Source organism: Taudactylus pleione, unplaced genomic scaffold (assembly GCF_031769625.1).
Source record: "Taudactylus pleione unplaced genomic scaffold, aTauple2 ptg000571l, whole genome shotgun sequence".
NCBI lineage: Eukaryota > Metazoa > Chordata > Amphibia > Anura > Myobatrachidae > Taudactylus > Taudactylus pleione.
The window spans coordinates 10,276,261-10,288,998 of record NW_028284973.1 but is presented as its reverse complement, the minus strand read 5'-3'; positions in this window follow the sequence as shown (position 1 = coordinate 10,288,998).

Below are 12,738 nucleotides of genomic sequence, written 5' to 3'. Positions count from 1 at the left end.
AAACCTTTGCTTTTTAATGGTTCAATGTACACAAACTTTGTTTAAGGCACAAAATTATTAAAATGAAAAAGGGGTTTGTCAAGCGCTACACCACGTCTGAGTGCTGATGATAGCCACACCCACCTACACTGATTGGAGAGTGACAGGTTATAGGCCAACCCTTCACACACACTGTCATCCTTGACAAAGCCCGATTTAGGCTGAAACGCATTGGAGACATTATCAGAGACAACATTCCACCAGGAAATCAGTGGCAGCAATTCACCCTAGCAAACACTTATTCGGGATCCCGATCACGTGATGGAGGACGCAGACGGAGAGGCAGACGGAGGCCGGAGTATCACCGAGTGTTTCACGAGGACAAACAGCGAAGCACAGGATCAGAGGACTGAGACTGTGAGGGCTTCCTAGGAGGTGGGAGGACAACGCACGAGTGGTCAGACATGGTAAGATCCCAGCAGTGGAGGAAGCACCCGGTGTAAGGTTCGCATACCTGAACCGGTGCCTGCTTCCTCCCAAGACACATCCTAGAGGTTGGAATGAGCGGCGTGTACTTCTATTGAAGCGCATTGCCGATCACATCCACACTGGTTGACATACCAGTCAGACCCACACTCGTCCCCCCTCTAGCCCGAAGACATACCGGGCAACGCTCTTACACAGAACTACAAATTATAATCATATATAACCAGAACATCAATCTATTCCCTAGAGATCACGGGACGCCGTGATCTCTATTGACAATTAATCCTTCATCATAGTTCAAGTCATGAACATTTTGCATCAAGTGACAATACAGGACAGACTCCATCAACTATTTATCCACCGTATTCATCCTACAATTCAAATTTCTGTCCACCGCTGCCACCCATTGCTGATTATACAGACACCTTTATTAAGTTTGTGTGGTTTTTACCAATAAATAGAGTATTATACTACCCGTCATTTGCATATCATTTTATACAGTATTTTATGTCTGAAAGTAGATAGCAATACAGCACACTCCTCTCCCCCACTGTATGTTCATATCTCTGAATTTAGATTGGGTTGATAGTAACATGCCACACTATCATACATTTTCATAGATGTAGCGCTTGACAAACCCCTTTTTCATTTCTAAATAACACGCGGGGAGGACTGCCCGCTTGCCAAGCTGCTCCCATTGAAATACATCTTCATTTTTCCTTTGGAGAGCTGTTATTATTATTCTATATTCATAAACAAAATTATTAAAAATAAGATATAAAATTACCTTCAGGCTTTGTGTAAAAGGTGTATTTCATGTATGTGCACAAATTTTGTTTGAGCCACAAAATTGTTAGAAATATTGTATAAAATTACCTGCAGGCTGTGGGTATAAGGTGTATATAAACCATAAATGCATCTGTGTTTAGATTTGGGTCCAATTCCCAAGATATCTCATTATGGTATGCAAATATTCCATTACGGAATATTCCGATATCCAAAATACCCCTGGTCAAAAGCATTTTGGATATGGGTGACTCAACCTGTAATAATAATAATAATAATAATAATTAATAATTAATAATAATAATAATAAATATGCTGATGCTAATGATGATTATTATTAATAACAATAATAATAATAATAATAATAATAATAATAAAAATAATATTTTACACTGCTTTTAGTAATATTTTCCCTACTATTATTATTATTATTATTATTATTATTATTATTATGATAATTGCCTTTGATTCTTTTTTTATTACTAGTTATCTTTTTAATATTCTATAAGTATACACCATTTGTTAGCAAGTTACAGGGCAGTCAGGACCAGGTCATTATTGGTCATCCTGCTTAATAGGGACCCACATCTGGATGTTAGAGTCTAAAAAGGAGGAACAAATGGATCTTAGAATGGTCAACTATAGTTTAGCTATGTTAACTCACAGAAGTCAGATATCTTTTTTTCGTTTTTTAATTATAGATACAAATTAACACCTGTAAATGCTCAATATCAAATTGCCCAGAGGGCTTTTCCAGCATGCTTTTGAAAAAGTTGTGTGTCCACGATGAAACGCATCAGACGTGGCCAGTCTCCCATACCATTGGTTGTGCCTTTGATTTATGTGGAGCTAGTTGTAACCGGAGATAACAGTTTGGTTTATGAACATTTGATTGCTCAAAATCTATCAGCCTAATGCTCTGCCATGGCAAATTCAGACCCACGGCTTTCAATTTTCTTCTCTATAAGGATAGTACACCACCTTCACCACGTCTCCAGCATACCATCGATTGGGGTACACACTTCACCAGGATAATAGTGTCCATCTGACACCACAGTGGCTCAGATTGCAGACATTTACTTTCTTTTTTAAGATTTGGGTCACCTGGAAACACCCCAGCTGGTAAAAGTTGAGAGGTTATTGACTATTTTTTTTTGTTGATCCCTGAGACATGAAGCAAAAAGACTATTAATGTTTTTGCTCCGAGGCATATAATATTTGAGACTTAATTTGCAATGTTGTATTACTTTTTATAATTTTATATTATATAACAAATAAATATTTCACCTTTTTGACATCAGACTCCCCAGATTTATTACAATTAATTTATGTTGTTACAGCACCTTCTGCTTCAGTCTTATTGACCTAGGAGGGTCTTCCCAGTTGAATGTAGTTGAGTTGGCAAGATTCAGAGATAAAGTGGAGAGAGAATAAGTACAAACCAATCATCTCCTGTAATTTTTCAAACAAATCCTGTAATATAACAGTTAAAGGCTGATAGGTTGGTACTTTATCTCTCTCCAAGGCCTAGGACACCTACCCCTAAGGTAGGGATTTATCAAACCTTCTAAAGAGGACAAGAGGAGAAATTGCCAATAGCAACCAATCAGATTCTATTTATAGATTGGTTGCTAAGGGCAACTTCTCTGCTTGTTCTCTTTAGAAGGTTTGATGCATCTCCCCCTTAAGGTGAAAAGTGGCAGGTAGGAAGGTAATGGGAGAATTGGAGCAATTAAAAAAAAAACAACAGGCTGATTTAGCAATGAGCAAAAAGCTCTGTTGCTGATAAACTGGAATGTCACCGGTATGTGCATACTGTAAGAAGCCCTTACCGGTCCAGGTCAGTATCGTTGTGGCAACTGAGTATTGCTAGCGAATTAATGGGACACCATTTTCAACAGAATATGTTTGTGAAAAATACTGAACTTTGAATGGCACAACTCAAACCCTTATTTACTAAGCAGTGTTAGGAGACAGAGTGAAAAGTGATAAGGTGCCAGCCAATCAGCTCCCAACTGTCATCTCACAGGCTGTGTTTGAAAAATGACAGTTGGGAGCTGATTGGCTGGCACCTCATCACTTTTCACTCTGTCTCCTAACACTGCTTAGTAACTAGACCCCTATGTCTGAAAGATCAAGAAAAGTCTGTGACATGTGACCCATGTCAGTAGGTTTCCTCTGTACATCCCTTAGTCATACTTCTTGATTTCTCATTGTGCTGCTGCCATGTCCGCCGTCCCAACCCTGGGTTCTCTGATAGCACAGTTTAGTAGTTGCGTAGGGAATTGTCTGCATCCACAGATAAATCACAAAATGGCTGCCTTCAGTGCTTTAGATAGAGACCTGTGCAAGGCGGGATCAATGGGCAATGTGGGTGAAGGAGAGGGAGCGGTGTTTGAACAGTGGAGGCATGTTTTGGGCTTCTCTTCACCTGCGCTGGCCCCCACACATACTCAGGAAAGCAAGATGGGGGCTCTGCATGGGAGGTCAACATTGCAGGAGTCAGCTGACTTCTGGTAACCCTGTTGTGACAGCAGTTCCAACGCTGGTAACAAGTAAACTTTAAAGGAGTCCAGCAAAGTTTTGGGCACAACTTTCTTAAACTAATTCCAATGTCTTAGTTCAATTTGAAATAATGCTAAATTATAAGACAAAAATTCTCTATCCCGTTCTTTCTTTCTTTCTTTCTTTCTTTCTTTCTTTCTTTCTTTCTTTCTTTCTTTCTTTCTTTCTTTCTTTCATTATAATTTTACTAAAACCAATTAAATTTTACTTTGCGACCACTACACTAAATGCCTTATTAGGTAAATACCAAAAGATGCATCACTGTGCAGCTTATTCAAACATTTTTATTATAGGAAGGAAGCAAACCCAACAAGCAGAATGAATGTTAACAGATGGGGCGAAAAAAAAGAAAAATCTTTGGAATAATTCATCTTCTTAAACTAACGATTTGCAAACTCTCCCATTATTGTTTTAGAGTCGTGACCTTTGTGTCAAACTGAGAAATAACTTGTGGAGTTCTCCTCTCTTTGAAAGAAGCACAGAGTCCTTTTATGAATTTGTACTTATAGCTATTAGGTTTGACCTTTAAGGTCTATCCATCTCCTACACATGGCCTAAGCAGATATTTTCTGGACTACACCATTATCTATATAAAAAGTAAGAAAGCGTGTCTGTCTGTCTGTCTGTTTGTCCTTTATGCAAGGCCAGAGTTTTGGACCTAGCTCCAACAAATTTGTCAGGGTGGTGTAATTTGACCAGGATTAGGTTTATGTCTAGGTTTGAACTTCATCAGGGCCACACACTGTCACACAATTCCTAAAAATGGGGACACTCTTAAATTACACAGGTTCCGTGGCTGGCTCAAGTGGAAATTGACAGTCTGACAAAAACCTGTGAGAAACCTACAAAAGTCTTAAGCTGCATACACACACAACGATTTTATGAACGATTATCGTTAAACAATATCGTTTAACGATAATCGTTTGAAAAAATCATTCACTTTCTGAGTCAAACGATGAACGATAATCGTTCATGCGCGTTCCCGTTTGTACTTTGTATTTCAGTCAGACTTGTCAACTGAACGATTTTCATTAAGGAAATATGCAAAAATTGTTTGTAGTTCAAAAAAATCGTTCATTACACTTTAAAAAATCTGACAGATAATCTGACAAATAATCGTTCAGAAAAATGTTCAGAAAATCGTTCAGTGAAATCGTTGGTAACAAAATCGTTGTGTGTGTATACAGCTTTATTATTAACCTCACAGTCTGAGCAAGTGTCAAACTTTATGACTCATGTAAGTTCATACTGTATTAAATCCAGAGTTAGTCTTTTTTTTAAAGTGACCATATATATTAGTCAGCCCTCTGTGTTTGCATGCAAGAGTGTAACTATAACCTGGGGGGCCACATAGCAAGGTCTTAAAAGGGACCCTCCCAGAGGTAAAAAAAAAGCATTAACTTGCTCCCACACAGAGCCCAGAGCCCATTCAGGTTATGCCACACAGTAGTACCCCTTATACATATTATCTCAAGCAATAGTAGTGCCCCTTATACATTATGCTACACAGTAATGCACCTTACACTACACAGTAGTGCCCCTTACACATTATAGCACACAGTAATGCCCTTTACAGATTATGCCACATAATAGTAGTGCCCCTTACACATTATGCCCCCCCAGAAACTCACCTCCTCGTGTCCCTCCAGCATGCTCTTGTCTAAACCTGTGTGCCATCAGCAGCCAGCAGGTGTGTTTGGTGCCAGTTCGCCAGCTAATTACAGCTGGTGCACTGGCAGGCAGCGGCAGACATGGCAGGTGCAATTTGAATCTGGTACCAGTCATGAGCCAATTGGAGCTCACAGACCAGCAGCCAATCAGGAGCAGCCAGTCCACATGCTCTGATTGCCTCGCAACAGGTGGCGCTGTCTCTCCATGTCTGCCTGCTGTAATCAGCTGGTGGGCCTGCACCACATCAACACCGCTGACACCTGGGCTCCCCTCAGCGGCCCTGACTGGACCAGCCGCCTTGTGTGCGTGACTGGGTACAAGGAGAGCAGCGGGCCACAGAGGCAGCTCGGGCACAATAGCAGCCGCACCTCTTGCACCCATGGTAGTTTCTCCACTGTTTGCATGCATGTTAGCAAACAGTGGGATCCTTTTCGGAATCAATGGAATGGGGGTATAGGAAAGGAAATGTAAACAAATAAGGGCTGCAGGTGTACTTCAAGGTCCAGTCTTCAACCCGGGCAATGCCGGGTATCCCACATAGTCTACAATAAGACCGGCTTTCAATGCATAAACTGGTGACATTGCTGAGACATGAAGCACTTGTGTTACTGGTACAGCCCATTAAATGAGTTTCATACATTTCCTTACACTCCTTAATGTGCAACTTGTATTTCCACTTCAACACCAAAATCTTATTTTATTTAAATCTTTCTATTGCAGCAACACTACTTACAGTAAATGTATAATTTCACTTGGCTATATTCACATACAACAAAATCAGCTCTCTATGCCTGCATTCTTCACTCCACTGGCACCAAGTCTTCACTTCTTACGTCGTAGATGATAATGGGTGACAATATTGATCAGAATTAATAATATGTTTGACTAGCTGTAATGCCTGGCATTGCCTGAATTCTGTTATCCTGTGTCTCTCTTTGCTACTCTCTCTTTTTAGCCTTCTTTTCCCCTTTTTTCTCCTCTCTCTTTCCCCCTTTTATTCCACTTTTCTCTTCCACATCTCTCACTCCCCTTCCACCTTTTTTCTCACTCTGACACTCCTCTTTTTTCTTTCCCCTTTCTCTCCCTCCCTCTCCCCCTCCCCCTCTCTCCCCCTCCCTCTCTCTCCCCCTCTCTCCCCTCCCTCTCTTTCCCTCGCTCCTCCTGCCTCTCTCTCCCTCTTTCTCTCTCTCCCTTTCTCCCTCCCTCCCTTCTCCCCTCCATCCCTCTCTCTCTCTTTCTCTCTCTCTCCCTCTTTCTCTCTCCCTCTCTTTCTCTCTCTCTCTCTCTCTCCCTCTTTCTCTCTCTCTCCCTCTCTCCCCCTCCCTCTCTCTCTTCCTCTTTCTCTCTCTATCCCTCTTTCCCCCCTCCCTCCCTCTCTATCCCTCTCTCCCTCCCCCTCCCTCTCCCCCTCCCCCTCTCTCCCCCTTCCTCTCTCTATCCCTCTCTCCCCCTCCCTCCTCCTCTCGCTCTCTCTCTCCCTCCCAGTGGCGTAAATTCATCCCAGAGGCCCGGACTCAAGTTATAATTTGGTGCCCCCTGTCACAACCGCTGACACTGTAATGTAGCATTTTGCATGCAGATACACTCGCCAGGGAGGAGTGAGACAGAGTTGTGGGTGAGGAGGGCACCGGACATGTCATACTGACAAAAGATGCAGCTGAGGAGCAGCGACACCAATGAGTAGGGACAGGCTACAAATAGATGCAGGCGGCAGCTGATGGTCTGACACTGATCTCTCCACTAGTGTATGGTGGCTTCTCAGGTGCCAGGAAGAGATGCCATGTTTTGGGCGTCCATGACAGTACATTCTGGGTACATAGTTAAAGTCCTAAGTGGGGTGAATATATTGTGGGCAATGGAGGAGGTGCCCCTTAAGTGCTTGAGCCCGGCAGCAAGCGCCTCCATTGTCTCCCATAGTTCTGCCCCTGCTCCCTCCCCCTCCCTCTCTCTCTCTCCCTCTTTCTTTCTCGATCCCTCCCTCCCCCTCGCTCTATCTCTCCCTCTCTCTCTCCCTCTTTCTCTCTCTTTCCCCCTCCCTTTCTCTCTCTCTCCCTTTTTCTCTCTCTCTCCCTCTCTTCCCCTCCCTCCCTCTCTCTTTTTCTCTCTATCCCTCCCTCCCCTCTCTCTCTCTCTCCCCCCTCTCTCTCCCTCCCTCTTTCTCGCTCTCCCTCTCTCTCTCCCTCTCTCCTCCTCCCTCTTTCTCTATCGATCCCTCCCTCCCCCTCTCTCTATCTCTCCCTCTCTCTCTCTTTCTCTCTCTCTCCCTCTCTCCCCTCCCTACCTCTCTCTCTCCCTCTTTTTCTCTCTATCCCTCTCCCCCCCCTCTCTCTCTCTCTCTCTCTCCATCTCTCCCTCCCTCTCTCTCTCTCCCCTCTCTCTCTCACTCTCTCTCTTTCTCCTGTCCCTTTGTCTTTCACTTTTCTCTCTCTGTGTTATTTTGTACTGTCAAAAGTATGTCTATTCCCCCACGTCAGGACTTCTTTAGTTGCCACACCACTACTGACCAGTTTGTCATCAGGCGTGTGAGTATTTATGGGACCTAATGTGTGCAATCCGAGGTCATCAAGCCAGTAACCAGTGGACACACATGACAGTGCAGAGCCGGCCCTAGGCATAGGCAAACTAAGCAAATGTCTAGAGCATTTGGAGTGCCTAGGGGCATCCAAGTCACCCTAGGCCCAGCAGATGTTTGGGGCAGGCACGGCCGGAGCACTTGCCTGCAGAGTCTCTGGCAGCTGCTACTGCCGGTGCGCAGTCTCCACGATCGGAGCTCAGCAGCAAACAATGAGTGGACAGAGACAGAACAGTCGGTGGTGGTTTGCGGGGTGGGACACCGGGACGGTGGCTGGTGGTTAACGCTGGGGCAGCGTGCAGCGGAATGCGTTCTGCCAGCCTGAGCCAGAAAAAGTGGGTCCACCGCCTGCGGCTTGTTGTAACTCGAGTCGGGTGGCACTGCATGCTGCGCTCAAGTAAAGTAAGTCTGGAGCTGGGTGAGGGCCGGAGTGCTGTGGTGCTCACTTATGGGAGAGGTGTGCTCTGCTGGGGTAGGGGTGCTGTGATCTGTGCTTGCTAGGAGAGGGGTGCTGGATGCTGTGATCTGTGCAGGGAGAGGGGTGCTGGGATAGGGGTGCTGTGATCTGTGCTGGGAGAGGAGTGCTGGGATAGGGGTGCTGGATGCTGTGATCTGTGCTGGGGTAGGGGTGCTGTGATCTGTGCTGTGCTAGGAGAGGGGTGCTGGATGCTGTGATCTGTGCTGGGAGAGGGGTTCTGGATGAGGGGTCCTGTGATATGTGCTGTGCAAGGAGAGGGGTGCTGGGATAGGGGTGCTGTGATCTGTGCTGTGCTAGGAGAGGGGTGCTGGATGCTGTGATCTGTGCTGGGATAGGGGTGCTGTGATCTGTGCTGTGCTAGAAGAGAGGTGCTGGGTGAGGGGTGCTGTGATCTGTGCTGTGCTAGGAGAGGGGTGCTGGATGCTGTGATCTGTGCTGGGTGAAGGGTGCTGTGATCTGTGCTGTGCTAGGAGAGGGGTGCTGGATGCTGTGATCTGTGCTGGGGTAGGGGTGCTGTGATCTGTGCTGTGCTAGGAGAGGGGTGCTGGATGCTGTGATCTGTGCTGGGAGAGGGGTTCTGGATGAGGGGTCCTGTGATATGTGCTGTGCTAGGAGAGGGGTGCTGGGATAGGGGTGCTGTGATCTGTGCTGTGCTAGGAGAGGGGTGCTGGATGCTGTGATCTGTGCTGGGATAGGGGTGCTGTGATCTGTGCTGTGCTAGAAGAGAGGTGCTGGGTGAGGGGTGCTGTGATCTGTGCTGTGCTAGGAGAGGGGTGCTGGATGCTGTGATCTGTGCTGGGATAGGGGTGCTGTGATCTGTGCTGTGCTAGAAGAGGGGTGCTGGGTGAGGGGTGCTGTGATCTGTGCTGTGCTAGGAGAGGGGTGCTGGATGCTGTGATCTGTGCTGGGAGAGGGGTACTGTGATCTGTGCTGTGCTAGGAGAGGGGTGCAGGATGCTGTGATCTGTGCTAGGAGAGGGGTGCTGGGATAGGGGTGCTGTGATCTGTGCTGTGCTAGGAGAGGGATGCTGGATGCTGTGATCTGTGCTGGGATAGGGGTGCTGTGATCTGTGCTGTGCTAGGAGAGGGGTGCTGGATGCTGTGATCTGTGCTGGGATAGGGGTGCTGTGATCTGTGCTGTGCTAGAAGAGAGGTGCTGGGTGAGGGGTGCTGTGATCTGTGCTGTGCTAGGAGAGGGGTGCTGGATGCTGTGATCTGTGCTGGGATAGGGGTGCTGTGATCTGTGCTGTGCTAGAAGAGGGGTGCTGGGTGAAGGGTGCTGTGATCTGTGCTGTGCTAGGAGAGGGGTGCTGGATGCTGTGATCTGTGCTGGGAGAGGGGTGCTGTGATCTGTGCTGTGCTAGGAGAGGGGTGCAGGATGCTGTGATCTGTGCTGTGAGAGGGGTGCTGGGATAGGGGTGCTGTGATCTGTGCTGTGCTAGGAGAGGGATGCTGGATGCTGTGATCTGTGCTGGGAGAGGGGTGCTGGGATAGGGGTGCTGTGATCTGTGCTGTGCTAGGAAAGGGGTGCTGGATGCTGTGATCTGTGCTGGGTGAGGGGTGCTGTGATCTGTGCTGGGAGAGAGGTGCTGGGATAGGGGTGCTGTGATCTGTGCTGTGCTAGGAGAGGGGTGCTGGATGCTGTGATCTGTTCTGGGAGAGGGGTGCTGGGATAGGGGTGCTTTGATCTGTGCTAGGAGAGTGGTGCTGGATGCTGTGATCTGTGCTGGGAGAGGGGTGCTGGGATCTGTGCTGTGCTAGGAGAAGGGTGCTGGATGCTGTGATCTGTGCTGGGGTAGGGGTGCTGTGATCTGTGCTGTGCTAGGAGAGGGGTGCTGGATGCTGTGATCTGTACTGGGAGAGGGGTTCTGGATGAGGGGTCCTTTGATATGTGCTGTGCTAGGAGAGGGGTGCTGGGATAGGGGTGCTGTGATCTGTGCTGTGCTTGGAGAGGGGTGCCAGATGCTGTGATCTGTGCTGGGAGAGGGGTGCTGGGATAGGGGTGCTGTGATCTGTGCTGTGCTAGGAAAGGGGTGCTGGATGCTGTGATCTGTGCTGGGTGAGGGGTGCTGTGATCTGTGCTGGGAGAGAGGTGCTGGGATAGGGGTGCTGTGATCTGTGCTGTGCTAGGAGAGGGGTGCTGGATGCTGTGATCTGTTCTGGGAGAGGGGTGCTGGGATAGGGGTGCTTTGATCTGTGCTAGGAGAGTGGTGCTGGATGCTGTGATCTGTGCTGGGAGAGGGGTGCTGGGATCTGTGCTGTGCTAGGAGAGGGGTGCTGGATGCTGTGATCTATGCTGGGAGAGGGGTGCTGGGATAGGGGTGCTGTGATCTGTGCTAGGAGAGTGGTGCTGGATGCTGTGATCTGTGCTGGGAGAGGGGTGCTGGGATCTGTGCTGTGCTAGGAGAGGGGTGCTGGTTGCTGTGATCTGTGCTGGGAGAGGGGTGCTGGGATAGGGGTGCTGTGATCTGTGCTGTGCTAGGAGAGTGGTGCTGGATGCTGTCATCTGTGCTGGGTGAAGGGTGCTGTGATCTGTGCTGTGCTAGGAGAGGGGTGCTGGATGCTGTGATCTGTGCTGGGGTAGGGGTGCTGTGATCTTTGCTGGGAGAGAGGTGATGGGATAGGGGTGCTGTGATCTGTGCTGTGCTAGGAGAGGGGTGCTGGATGCTGTGATCTGTTCTGGGAGAGGGGTGCTGGGATAGGGGTGCTTTGATCTGTGCTAGGAGAGTGGTGCTGGATGCTGTGAACTATGCTGGGAGAGGGGTGCTGGGATAGGGGTGCTGTGATCTGTGCTAGGAGAGTGGTGCTGGATGCTGTGATCTGTGCTGGGAGAGGGGTGCTGGGATCTGTGCTGTGCTAGGAGAGGGGTGCTGGATGCTGTGATCTGTGCTGGGAGAGGGGTGCTGGGATAGGGGTGCTGTGATGTGTGCTGTGCTAGGAGAGTGGTGCTGGATGCTGTCATCTGTACTGGGTGAAGGGTGCTGTGATCTGTGCTGTGCTAGGAGAGGGGTGCTGGATGCTGTGATCTGTGCTGGGGTAGGGGTGCTGTGATCTGTGCTGTGCTAGGAGAGGGGTGCTGGATGCTGTGATCTGAGCTGGGAGAGGGGTTCTGAATGAGGGGTCCTGTGATATGTGCTGTGCTAGGAGAGGGGTGCTGGGATAGGGGTGCTGTGATCTGTGCTGTGCTAGGAGAGGGGTGCTGGATGCTGTGATCTGTGCTAGGAGAGGGGTGCTGGGATAGGGGTGCTGTGATCTGTGCTGTGCTAGGAAAGGGGTGCTGGATGCTGTGATCTGTGCTGGGTGAGGGGTGCTGTGATCTGTGCTGGGAGAGAGGTGCTGGGATAGGGGTGCTGTGATCTGTGCTGTGCTAGGAGAGGGGTGCTGGATGCTGTGATCTGTTCTGGGAGAGGGGTGCTGGGATAGGGGTGCTTTGATCTGTGCTAGGAGAGTGGTGCTGGATGCTGTGATCTGTGCAGGGAGAGGGGTGCTGGGATCTGTGCTGTGCTAGGAGAGGGGTGCTGGATGCTGTGATCTGTGCTGGGAGAGGGGTGCTGGGATAGGGGTGTTGTGATCTGTGCTAGGAGAGGGGTGCTGGATGCTGTGAACTGTGCTGGGTGAGGGGTGCTGGGATAGGGGTGCTGTGATCTGTGCTAGGAGAGTGGTGCTGGATGCTGTGATCTGTGCTGGGAGAGTGGTGCTGGGATAGGGGTGCTGGGATCTGTGCTGTGCTAGGAGAGGGGTGCTGGTTGCTGTGATCTGTGCTGGGAGAGGGGTGCTGGGATAGGGGTGCTGTGATCTGTGCTGTGCTAGGAGAGTGGTGCTGGATGCTGTCATCTGTGCTGGGTGAAGGGTGCTGTGATCTGTGCTGTGCTAGGAGAGGGTTGCTGGATGCTGTGATCTGTGCTGGGGTAGGGGTGCTGTGACCTGTGCTGTGCTAGGAGAGGGGTGCTGGATGCTGTGATCTGTGCTGGGAGAGGGGTTCTGGATGAGGGGTCCTGTGATATGTGCTGTGCTAGGAGAGGGGTGCTGGGATAGGGGTGCTGTGATCTGTGCTGTGCTAGGAGAGGGGTGCTGGATGCTGTGATCTGTGCTGGGATAGGGGTGCTGTGATCTGTGCTGTGCTAGAAGAGGGGTGCTGGGTGAGGGGTGCTGTGATCTGTGCTGTGCTAGGAGAGGGGTGCTGGATGCTGTGATCTGTGCTG